At 41.0% G+C, this 13496-nt stretch overlaps 1 protein-coding gene across 2 annotated transcripts in view; it reads left to right on the top strand.

Moving 5' to 3' along the window:
• Positions 1-13496, top strand: part of LOC109039500 (uncharacterized) — a 264367-nt gene that overhangs the window by 216902 nt on the left and 33969 nt on the right. The gene's annotated exons all lie outside the window — the stretch shown is intronic.

Genomic DNA, 13496 nt, shown 5'->3' with positions numbered 1-13496 from the left:
TATTTGATCTAGGTTCTTCATGGAGGAACTTCCTTTAACTATGTTTGCTGCTAAATCAGAGAATGGCCGTATTTTTTTTTATACCATTGACCAATATTTTCGAAATCCGAATTTTTATACACATGCGTATTTTGGCATCTGAATAAGGTGGTTTTTTTTTTTTTTTTTGTGTGTTCCAAACTCGATCTTTCGGAAAATTAGTGGGTTGTGGAAAAAACAATAGTCGATTCGGGGTCAGAAACAAAAAAAGATATAGTAGCAAAATTAGCTATCTGAATAAAATGATTTTTTGTCCTTCAGGACTCAAAACAACGGATCAGTTTTATATAGGATTCGTGGGTGGATAATGCCATTTTGACCGGAAAACCTCGTTATCAGAAAAAGGGAGGCATATTTTTTGGACATGCGATATGCGATACTTGTCTGGCAAGTGTCCATGTAACTTTGGCTCCAAAATTCAAGAATAACTTCGGTTTATCTCAATCATGCATTAATTTCCAGAAAATCTTTTCCTAGGAAAATTCATTTTTAAATAATCCCAATTCGCCTGGAAAATGGCAGAGACAGGGACAAACGGAAGTCATACTTGGACCCAGGGCTAAATATTACATGAGAATTCGCTATATTAAAGCATTAACTTTTTTTTCGGTGCATACTTGTGTAATCTTTCATATTCAGCAGCGGACCAGTTTTGCGTCATTTTCAAACTTCCTGCGCGAGAAAGTATATCCTGAATTAAGGAGTTCTTTGGAACAAGGGCGTGTGTTCAAAAAAGTAGTTCCGCGGAAGTCGCATTTGAAAGTTCAGAAGTGTATAGCGCTAATTCTAGCCCATATCTTCGCACGAAATTTAATTAGTTTGAAAGAACAAGTCTTCGAGAGTGTACTTGCAAAAATGGAACATTGTGACTACATTTCTCTATGATCCCTACAAGATAACGTGGATCGTTGTGTAAAAAAAAAAAGGGGGGGGGTAGGGCTTTTTAGTACACTATGTATATTTCCTGAAACTAGGAAGAATCCAATTTCAGAAAACGCGTTCTCCCGAAAAAGGGCGGATACCCGCATACGCCTTTGTCCCAAAGAACTCCATGTAACCTTCCGGCGCGGCGTCTAGGAGAGAAAATCAGTTGCACCTCATGAAATTTTAGCTCTATTTTCGAGTGACCGCGGTGTTGCGCTGTCTATCATAGTTTGCATCTATAGATGCTTGTCTGAGAGATATTTTCTTGAAAAAGTAGCAGATTTGTCAATTGTTCATGTGCCTCCGTTTTCCTCGTTGGCATGAGATGAGATAGGTCCAATCAGCACCCGATATCTTTGAAACGCGCCACGCCGCGCTGCGCCTCGTCGCACAGTTTACATTTGATTTGGAGCGGCCTATGCGCAAAACTAAATTCGTCGATAGTACATGTATTTCCTATCCTCAGCTGAGTTACTTACATAGCCCTTGAAGCACCACCGCGACAAAGAGTAACGGAAACAAACACAAGATGGAAATAGAGCGTCGATGACGGCGCAGAGATACAACTATTCGTACTCGATGGATGTCCGTGTTGTATCTGCAAAATTGAAGGCGCGATGGAGCGAGCATAGAGCGGAGCATCGAGAGTTCACGCCTTGCGCCATCGCACCTTCAAGCGCAAGCTGAAATTGTATGTATTATGTAATATATTATCGTAGTATTATTGCGATGAACTCGCAACGCTCCGCTTTACGCTGCCAATGAGGTTTAGTTTACGTGTCGCTCGGATTCGGGAAAAAAATTAAAAACGAGACCCGATTACGTCCATCCCATATTCGGCGGTTTTGAGACGCGGTTTTTTTTCCAATTTGATGTCTGATTCTTTTTTAGGCTGTATTTGTAGTCCTATATCTAAAGCTCGTGTGTACCGGCACCTTGACTCCCCTAGAAGAGATATTCGGGTCAATTTGACCCAGCTTGGGCTTAATAAGAATATAGTTGTCAGAAAAAATTCCCTCACACTAGATTTTCTTCTTTTTTTATTCCAATTTTAAGTCTGATTCTTTTTCCACGGTGTATTTTTAGAACTTATCTAACCTGAAGCTCGTGCGAATGGCCTCACACAACTCGCGGGGCTTTTGTTCCATAATTTCAGGCCAATTTGACCCGAATTTGGCATCTAAAAGTTAAACCATAAATAACACTATTCTGTGACAAGCCCAACTGACTCACTTGGAAGCGATTACACATTTTAGTACAGAAACGGTACAATATCACTATACCGGCCCCAATATCCGCAGGTTCCTTTATTCTGTATTTAAGTCCAATTTTTATTTTCATATCTATCTATTTGTTTTTTTTTTTTAATTTTTTAATTTTTTTATTATTGCGACCTTTTAAGACAATAATAAGAAACAATAATAATCAATAATAAAATAAGAAAGAAACGATGCAAAATGCCAATATTTACACTAGATACAAGACATTATAAAGACAATAATAGCTTTAAAGACAATGGTTATGGGAAAACGCTGAGGTGGCTCCAGGACCCAATGCTCAGTCAATTTTACCGTCAACTTTTTTACACATTAAAATGTCGAATCCAACTTTTGCAATCCTAACCCTGATATTTAAAAAGTCAGCATTATCGGAGGGAAAGCTGCCGACGTATAATCTACCTCAAATTAATTTATAGAAATAATACTTACAGAGGCTATAGTCAGTATTTTTCTCTCGCTAACTTCTTATCATAATGAGAAGGCAGCGTGCTTCTGAATATTTGATATTTTGACACCCTTTCTGAATCTGAAATGCAGATTTCACGCTTCTCTCCTTTTCTCTTCCATACGTCGCTTAAAGTTGTCTCTTTCTTTTTTTCCTTTTATTTTTCAGTTTCATCACTCCTGCATTAAACATGAGCAGGATTTCATCGGCAGCGTTTTTACCTCTGGCAGCGGATTATTTTCAATGAGCTCGTTTGCGAATTTCTTCTTGCGAATCACTTTTCATTCGGTTTTTTCTTTCTTTTTTGCTCATTATAGCTCTCATCACAATGCTGTCAAACCACTTCAAGATGCGTTCTTAAAATATCTAATGTTCACTATCGATTCATCGGCGGATCATAAATGTAATGTCACAATGGGCCTGTTGCAAACTTTTGCTAGAGCAAAAATAAGACTTGTTTTCTACAGATAATGCCTCAAAAATCACGATGAGCGCATCGGCAAAGTCTGAAATGCACTCATAACTTCACCATCTGCGTAAGAAATTTGCGTTTTTTTGAGCTTCCCGCTTCAAAAACGATACTACGGCACAGGTGAACATTTTGTTAGAAGAGTAGCTCCATCGTCGGCAATATTCATCATGGCCGACGCTTGCGCAGTTCCGCGCGTAATTCGAGGAGAGTTCAAGGTCAATCAAGGCGGGTGAGGAAAATATGAACGTAAACACGCCGATTGTTATCTGATCTAATCCTGTTCAAGTGTTATCTCGTCCCATCACAGGTTTTTTGGCGGATTGTCGTTGGCCATGATGAGTATTGCCGACGATGGAACGACTCCTCTAACAAAATGTTCACCTGTGCCGTAGTATCGTTTTTGAAGCGGGAAGCTCAAAAAACCGCAAATTTCTTACGCAGATTGTGAAGTTATGAGTGCATTTCAGACTTTGCCGATGCGCTCATAATGATTTTTGAGGCATTATCTATAAGAAACAACTCTTATTTTTGCACTAGCAAAAGTTTGCAACAGGCCCATTATATAGAGTCCACACCTCTTTATATTTTGATAAATGAAACTGCGTTTAAATCAGAGACTAGACATTTCCCCTTCAGTTTAAAATTTACTTTTCGACGTTAAAGCTTAAATTCGCCAAATGATGACTGATGACAAACGAGTTGAACGATGGATTCAGGAAATCTAACTTATTTTTCAGAAAATCGCCCAGAAAAGTCACCTCAACATTCATCAGTCATCATTTGGCAGATTTTATTCGGCCTGATGCTCAACAAGTTGCTTATTGCAACCATACGCGGAAAGTAGCGTTGACCTCCGAATTTAACTCTTGCTTTGTCCGATTACATCGCTTCGATTGTAAGTGCCGGTTCTTTAAAGAGTGTCCCTGATTCAGAGTTTGGAAAGACATCTCGAATGAGGGATTGTAGTGATATTGAAGCGGTTTCGATAAGAATTGGTTTAAACCTAAAGCGTGCATTAGGGTAGCAAACAATTGAAGCGTCTTTGAAAACCTAGAAAAGCTAGAGGGTGTTGCTTAACCCGGAATGTTTAGGAATTTTGCTGCGGAACCTTGAATTTCTTTATTCCAGTCGAAAAATGAAATTATTTACAACCAGCTTCACATGTTCTATCCACATAATTTCGAACGCCTGGGTAAAGTTTTAGAGTTTTGGGATTTTTCGATTCCAAGAAACTTGGTGCTAACAATTTTTTGTGGAAAGCATTTTCATGATAAAGTTGCCAAATGAAACATTCAAAAGTCATGGAAAAGTCAAGGACTTTGAAACCCAATGAAATTTGCACACTGAGTTTGTGACTTATATAAACTTTGAACTTGCTTAGGTAAAGATGAAAAAGTTCGCGTACACTTAGAGGGTTGCAAAATGCCAGTTATTTTCGGCTCAGTATTGAAAGGAAAACTGTTTCCCTCAAAAAATTGTGTAAACTTATTTGACGTGGATTCTATCAGGGCATCATGAACGACATTTATCGGAAGTGACGGATAACATTGTTAAATGCATTTCGGACGGATTCCTAATTCTCAACCGCATGCTTAGAAGTGCTGTGCGTTGAAAATAATGGATTCCCGACTCATTTCAAACGGAGCATTTGTCATTTTTTACACTGCTCCTCACACAGGGACACAGGGAACATACACTGAAAAAAGTATCACTATATCCCAACTATACTCCTGGCTGATTTTGGCACCAGTTATAAGAGTAGGTGCACTAGGCCAGAGGTATGGTTGATCCAACCACACTTTCGGCAGACTCAACCGCACCTCTGTCTGGTGCAACTATCTTTAAACCTGGCACCTAAATCGGCCAGGAATATAGCTGGGATTGTGTAGAGTCCCTTTATAGAGAGAGTTGAGAAAACACGGCTTATGGATGTCACAAACAGGAATAAAGACTATACAAATCGGACATTTTTTGTAATCCTTGATCAACCCATTCCCGAATTCCTGTCCCCATGCCCTCCCTCATTCCATTTGCTCCTTGCCGTACCCCCAGTTCCCCGTTCCATTTCAGTTTATAATATTTGCAATTGATGAAAATTGAATCTTTATTCTCGTTCGTGACTTTGTGAAGGTTTAAAATACGAAAACCAATCAGAAATGGATTCGCATTGTTTTTCTACTCTCAGTATGAAGGGACTCTATGATTGTGATACTTTTCCTTTTTTTTCGTGCAGCTTAAACGTGACAACATGGGAAGCGAAGCGCCATTATCTTAATCATGCTTTTTTGCTGCGTCTATTAATGTTTCATCACACGTGAGCTCCTTTTGAGTTTCGAGTTGAACGAGGTGAGGGCAAGGGGGGCGTAGGGGAGGGGGTTGGGGAGGTTGCTTGTAATTAAGGAGCGCGAACAAGGAGCAACGCGTCACCCCCGAACACATTTTTCCGCTGTCTTTAACTTTTCATGCACACTTCAAGTTGCACATTTTTGTGTACATTTCATTTGCGCTCACGAAGCGCTATCGTCGTGACCCCCTCCACTCCACCCACTCGTCATTTGCCTCGTATTGTTTCTCCGAATTTGAACTCGCGATTGCCGGATCGGACGTTCATCAGTATAGGGCAATATTCTGCCGTGCTTAGGAAAAACGCCGTATGAACCTCCAGGCGTTGCCGAATTTCCTTTGGTAAATCAGGAATTTTCTGGAAAATTTGTAAATACTTTTCCTCCACTGTTTCAGATAATTTTGTTTGCAATTTCGCCTAAAGTTCCTGAAAATTTCAGGGAAAAATATTCATAACTTTCTTCAAAAATAACTCTTTTCTGAGAGGATATTTGGCAACTCTTGAATGTTCATACGGCCTTCTTCCTCGTTCTGCCGTGCTAAGAAAACACGCCAACAAGAACCATTCGAAACATAAGAAACATTCGAGAGTTGCCAAATTTCCTTCGATAAAATGGTTTTTTGAGGAAAGCTATGAATATTTTTCCTTTAAATTTTCAGGATCTTTAGGTGAAATTGCGAACAATATTACTTGAAAAATTGGGAGGAAAATACTCACAAGTTTACCAGGAAATTCGCGTTTCATCAAAGGAAATTTGGCAACGCCTGAAGGTTCATACGGCGTTTTTCCTTAGCGCGGCATTATTCGTGAAATGCGTGTGTCACTCGTTCAGAAAATATACTGATTTCAGTAACGGGTCAGTTGCGCTGGTATGGTCGGAGATCTAAGCGGATCTAGGGGGGCGTAGAGAGGGTGCGTTACCCCCTGCTTGGTCGCAAAAAAGGAGGAAGGAAAAGAGATGGAAGAAAGAAAGAAGGAACGTAGGAAAGAAGAGGGAAAGACGCTTATACAGTTTATAATTATTATTCATGGCATATAAGTGACTCAAACTACATATTGGATGCTTCAAAAATTCAAAAATTTTCAGGGGGAGATCCCCAGACACCCTCCCCCGTTCGAGGCGTCTGGATCCACCTATGGTCGCAGAATCGTGATTTGATGATTTTGTAGTCTGGCAAAAAAAAAATGAGATCTGTTCAAATGCCAAGTTTCGATGCGTCCAATATTAACGAAGATATCGCTCATCGAAGAATACCGCGTATCACGTAATCTAACGCGGTAGCCCATACCGTGGTTACTTCCACCGCGGTTTTATCCGTGTTTTGTGCGGGGGGAAGGGCGTAAGAGAGTCCGGGGCCCCCTCAGAAAATTTTCAAAATTGTAAAGCATCTCACATGCATTTTGAGTAAAATTCATCATAAAAAATTATCTAATACAAGCGTCCTTCCTTTTCCTTTCGCCCGTTCTTTCCTCCTTTCTCCTTCCCCCTTTTTGCGGGCGAACGGGAGGGGACGCACGCCCCCCCTTTACGACCCCCTGAATCCGCCTATGCAGAGAAAGTTTCCGTGAAAAGGAACCATGTAATGACCATGGATGAAGTTTTCAGTTTTGGCGGAGCAGAGTACGTACCATGAGTTCCGTTCTCTCCTCCGAGGCCTTTAGTACATGAAGCTAAAATTTTTCTGCTCGCACCCCGGGTTCCGGGTCGAGGCCGAGATGCAGGGCTCTTGAAAGTAATCGGCCAGGGCCGGGATGAGCTGAGAGGTAGACGGGAAGCGGAAGGTGGGAGGCAAAGAGCGAAGGAGGAGGAGGCGGAAGAGGGGGGCGAAGCTCGTTAAAGGCCGAAAGAACAAGATCGTCGCTTGGGCAGATTGCAAAAGCTCTCATGTTTAGCGTCCTCTAATTTCACCCTATTCTTCGTTGCACAAACAGAGCCCGGCGAGTTTCTACTTGTTGATTATTAAATTATCTTGCCACCCCCTCCCCCGCCCACCCCCGGGCGCTCCCGAGACTCGTGGGCAAAAGGGAGGAAAGAGGCTAATAATAAAATAAAGTAAAACATCGCTAACTTGGCGACTCAACTGTAAACAAATTACCCCGGCAAGTTTTTATCTTGTTTGAGGCTCAAAGTCTTTACAATCGTCTGCGTGTCGCTTGTCGCTCGGCGTATGTTCGTCGGAGTCACGTGATCTTGCACGTAGGCCTAATGCCTCTAGTGTCAAATTCTGCTGATAGATGGCGTTGCTAGTTCGTGCCGTTTTATCAAAAAAAATGACAAAATCGTAGGCGGATCCAAGGGGGCTGTAGGGGGTGTAGACCCCTTCCGTCGGCACCTCTTTACTCACAAAAGAAGGAAAGGGTTTCCGAAACCGTAAATTTCAACACTTATTTTTTACAAAGTTTAAGTCTTAAGTTTTTGAAGTCCAAAATTTACAGTCAATGCTACCAAGGTTGTTTTGCAAATTCTAGTAGTAAGATTGCGTTAATGAGGTCAATACTTGTAGGGACTTGTCTCTAGATTGCAGCAGCATAACCATGAAAAATAAGTTTGTTGCCCGTGTAAAAATCAAGGTGAAAATCTGATTCTGAATTCAATTACTGCTTTCCCTCGGCCATGTTTGATAAATTTGACCTTTTTAATCGGGAAATAGTAAGAAAAAGTAAGCCATTTTGGAAATATAGGAATTATAAGTGAATTTTCAAAAATTAGAACCCTTTTCTCCTTATTTTTCCCTATTTTCAAGCCGTAAACAGTTAAATGATGGTCAAAACATCGCTTAGGGTTAAATAGCATTCGACTTTTAATTCCTGGCTCTTTTTTTTCAACGATGGACCACAAAGTTTCACTATGGTGAAAGAATTTGAGCTCTATTTAGGAGATTCGCGTGGCGGTTTGCCGAAAAATGTGTGGAGACCGGTAGGATTTGTCAATTTGATTCCTGAAAGCGAAAAAAACGTGAAAGGTATAAAAAAATACCTACGGGATAAAAATATGTTAACACAGGAGACCTGAACACTTGGCATGGCAGAAGTTCATTTGTTCATGTTTGTCTTCGCACGGAACCTAAAATACAAATCAAAAGAAAGCCAAGCGTCTCAAAGAAAGCGAGGCACCAAAGCATACGGTTTTTAACATACCATTTTTTACTTGTCACTCAACGTGCGTGCGAGAATATTAATTCTGCGACTGGAAACAACTCGAAACATACGTTGAGCACACATCTCCAGGTAGCACGCACACACGCGCAAGGAGAACTAATGGCTCCTCCATCATTCTCATTCCAGGTTGCCAGTTTTAAAACTTCCCGACATTTCCGGGCTTTGATTCGAGCTTTTCGAAGTATTTTTAAAATGCCATTAGCTTTTTAATTAATTCCGTGTCTGCTCGGAAGATCGCTGGACATTCGTGGAATATTTTTTGCTTCGGCGAGGATGCCTGACCCAGTAATTTTTCCCCTCTGCAACCCTGTTTTTTTCTGGGTCGGGGAGGGTAGGGTTTGGCTCTGTGTAAAGTAGGGAGTATCTTTTCTCCCGTGTTCTCCCGTGTGCGTGAATGCAGTCACCCGCACTCTCGCGGCTTTCGGGAAATTAAACAGTCGCAAAATTAATCATATCTTCTGGTGAAAGAGCGAGCGACTTTCCCTGAAAAGACAAGATAATACGCCTTTTTCTAAGCGGGACGATTAATTGTCGGCAGACGCTGACAGACCTCCTTTCCTCCGACGCATTCCCTCCCTCTCGAGGCCCTCTCCCTCTCTCATTTCCATAACATATGCTCCAGAGGTTGCCATCGAATGAGGATTAAACTTTTTAACCGTATTCTCGTTCGATCCGCTTACTGCTTTGCCCTCAGGAAGACCTTTGGTTTCTATATAAATCGGGGATAACACCCCTGACCGCTTCGCGGCCCATCCCGCCAAAGTGCTTCGCACCTCTAAGGCTATAAGTTATGCGTTACTCTCATGAGTTTGTAAGAATAGAATAGATGGTATTTTATTTAACCTCCAATAAAAACGGTTTTATAAAAGAAGTCCTTGAAATTTTAAGGTATGAGAAGTATAAAATATCATTTGTAAAGAAATTACATGTTAAGCGGTGATTTTATAATATAGAGTAAAATTCGGCAGTATACGTGTCATTTGCCATGAGTCACGGAATCGTGTTTTTATGCTTTCCGATAATAGATCAGGAGAAAATGACGCAATCCGTCCAAAAACCAAGGATTTACATCCTACGTCAACGGAGATATCATACCCTTTAAAGAAACACGTCGTATAATATTTTCCATTGCAGTGGTGCATATCATAGTTTACCTTCACATAGGATTGATCAATCGGCGATACATGTATCTGTAGCGGTTGTTTAACTTAAAACACGAATGAAACCAATCTCGAAGAAACCATGGTATGCACCAACGTGGTGGATGACGTCGAACGTTGTTTTTTTAAAAGGCGACAACTATGTTGATATTGGATTTGAAAACTTGATGTCTGGACAGATCTGACAATTTTCTGCTGATCCGTATCTGAGATCTTCAAATTAAGATTTTGTGATCGATGCAACTAACCCATGAAGGAATCGTTCTCTGATGCCTAAAATGTGTGTTTTTTTCTCAGAAAATTGGCAACTCTTTAAATGCCAGGTTTGGGTGTTTTTTTTTATTTTATTTTTATTTTTTATAATCTAGTGTGTGTTTACTTTACCCCCGTCCCGGTTTTGGGGTTGCTCAATTTAAACGACTTGGGCTTTTTGATCCCCTTTTCTCGCCACTTCGGCGGGTTCCTCCTAATGGATGTGTGCTTTGGCTTTTCCTCCGTCACAAGTCGACGCGGGAAATCGTCGCTCCACCAACGTTAAAGACGCGAATCAGCTCTGAGATGAACCTTGTTTCCCGTATAACTCAATACTTTCCAGAGCTCACGTTAAAATGGACGTGCGCCCCTCCGGTTGGCGGTGCGACGAAATGACTCGGAACACGCCTTATCGTCGGCTTCCTGATGTAAAGGACGTATTTGCCCTCCGCGATGAACTCTGTCACCCCTATAAATCAATGCTTCCCTAGGCTCAACTCTAATTGCAGTTACGCTCTTTTGTCGGCCAAGTGACGTTATGATAATGCGGGTCGTTGAGGTCTGGGTCTCGCGTGGCTTCGGGTCGATAACGTACTTTTACCTTGATATTTTCGCACGTAATAACTTTTTATTTGTACTAAACATTCCGGAAAATTCAATAAATTAGGGAAGTCTATGAAAAAAACAGGGTGTTTAGCAAACCGGAAATTCGGGAATACTGGGAATTTCAGGGAATTTTTGCGGCAGCAGGAGAAACCTGGTAAAACATCATGGAATTGATTCGCGTACAATGATTTGCAACTGTAGCACCAGATTCAACAATATTTCCGAATGGGTGAATCGCTAAACCTTGTGTTTTCTATGAAATACTCTGAAAGTACGTGGTGATTATTTTATTGCGTATTTTTCGAGCCAAAATCTCGGACGCGCCCGCTTCCAAAAATTCAAAAGATTCGAGGGAATTTCAAACGCGCCGGAATTGCTGGAAAATGATGGAAATGATGTACCGCGGTAGTCAAGCCGTTACCTCATATCATTTTACACTGCTGTTCTTTTTAAAATTTGCTTTAATGTAGAAGTATTGCTTGTTAACTGCAGACAACATGAATGAGTTTCAATTCTTTAATTCTGGAGGTATAGTTTTGACTTTCCTATTGTTTCCATCTACGAGGAGTAGAAAGAAATTCAATGGGAGCCCCAGAAACCCGTGCGTGTTCTCCTCTGAGTTTAGATCGGTGTCGGATGACATCATTCGGCATGACGCGAAACCGGGGCATTTTTTTGCGTAGAAGTTGTGCTTTTTGAACAGGGTATTTCTCGGTTACCGAGTTACTTTCTCGAGTTTTTAATGTGCGTATCATGTTATACGTGTCATTTACCTCCAAAAAAGTATTCGCCGGTTAAAGCAAGCGGGAAAGCTCTATTACTTTCGTATTTGAGAAACGCTCGGCTGTTTTTTATTTAGGCGCGTTTTTAAGTTTCCCGAAGAAGTTGAGGAAGGTCGAGAGAAAGAACTCGCCTCACCATAATTTCAGCTATCAATTTTGAGGAAAGTGCACTACCGTTAAAAAATAAATTATAGAAAAACGATTATCGTCCTCCGCTCTTGCATATCAGAAGCATTACATAAAGGTATAATAGATCAATCTTCTCTAACTTAGTGAGCAGTAAAATTCTACATTCCACAATATTTATGATGAACACAGAACATGAAATAACGCTAGCTCAAGGAGTCCCTAAAGTAAACCGATGCCTCTCGTTTCTGTGTCCTAAGTTCCTTCATTTACAGTCGATACCACACGCTCCTCGCAGAGGCTTGAATAGTTGCTTCTCCCAGCCTGGACACCGCGCGCCGCAGTAACATGCGACTTGATGGAGTTACGTTGCGTCTCCTAGCGACTGAACTTATAGAACATTCTCTCAAATAATGTTTAAAATGGACCAGAGCTTGTTATAATTTGCGTAAAACTATATTGACGAGCAATCGTAATGCACATTGCTCATTAGCGTGATGAAAAGTCAGGAATACATCCGTACATCGCAACTGTATTCCCGTTCTCGTTACTAACAAAGAATTAAAATTATAATGGAGGAAGTATCAGAAGGTGAACCTAGATTTCCAATAACTTTTCGTTAGTTTTATGCTGACTAGATAGTAATACGATTGTTTTTAGAAATTTCAGTTACGTATTAAACAAAACATTGTAAAATGTAAAATAAAAAAAATATGAATGAAATCATTGACATTAGCAATTCCAGTTTTTAAGTAAATTTTCAATACATTTAGTTTTTTAAAATTTAAAAACAGCGATTTATAAATATACCACATACGTACTGTAAATGTCTATTGGTCGTATATTATGATTTACAAGGCATTTGTACAAGTTAGGCAGTATTAATAACGCCAAATTTTTAAATTTGAAGATTTAATCTCTTTTCGCCTTTCTTCCATGTTCACGTTCAGTGTATAGAGTTATTCCACTGAATATTTTCCAATTACTTCAGCACGTTTTCTCTTTCTCTCTTTTTTACGCGGTTTTTAAAGTTTGAGCTGATGTTCCCAGCAACATAAAGACGACTGTGCCAGCGCACGTATTTGAAAAATGTGTTTGTCAGCAGGGATTTGAGGAGGCAATGATTTCACCGCGGCGCGGCACACAGTAGAGCGAGTCGATGAGGAAGTTTGGACACAATTCGAAAACTTTAAAAGCTCGTATCTTCGTGAATGCGTAGACGTTATAACAAGGTCGCACTGGTTTATTCGTAAAATTTCCTTAAAGTATCACCCCCTAGAATTTATAATTTGACAAAATAAACATCATAATTTGCGGTTGGAGTAAAAAATTCATCTCTCCGGTGGCCTATTCCTCTGTGCGACGCGACGCGACGTGGCGCGCGCTGAGGGACGGCCAGCCGTCCGGATCGGGGTATTTAATTAAAATCAGTGAATCCGATGTAAAACATTACTTACAAGCGAGCGAGAGCTTAAACTAATAACTGCGTCAAGCCCAGTTATGAGCGCTCCCGCTAAAAATTATAAGCAGTCATATTTTTTCCCCCTCCGCAGGTCCGCTCCACCCCCCTCCCCACCTTCCCGGTCCCCGGGAATGAAAAACGGGGCAAGGAAGGAAACCCATTATTACACCGGCCGTCCGGCTCGCTTCTTCACAATTATTTATACCTGTCTTTTTCCGCCAAGTCTTTGCATCTTCAAAGCGGCGACGTGAAATATCTCTCGAGTATTTTCCGCCGCTCCCCAAACGAAAAGAGGCAAATATTCGCTCTCCCCCCCCCCCCCTCGGGCAAACTCGCGGCTCCGCGTGCCAAAAAAGTAATGATTTCGCGATTAACTACGTGCCGCGGTTCCGCGATGGGCCTTGATTTGGCAACGCTGACGAATGCGTTTGAACTCGCGAACGCG

Source organism: Bemisia tabaci, chromosome 1 (genome assembly GCF_918797505.1).
Source record: "Bemisia tabaci chromosome 1, PGI_BMITA_v3".
NCBI lineage: Eukaryota > Metazoa > Arthropoda > Insecta > Hemiptera > Aleyrodidae > Bemisia > Bemisia tabaci.
This window is presented reverse-complemented; position numbering and strand designations above follow the sequence as displayed.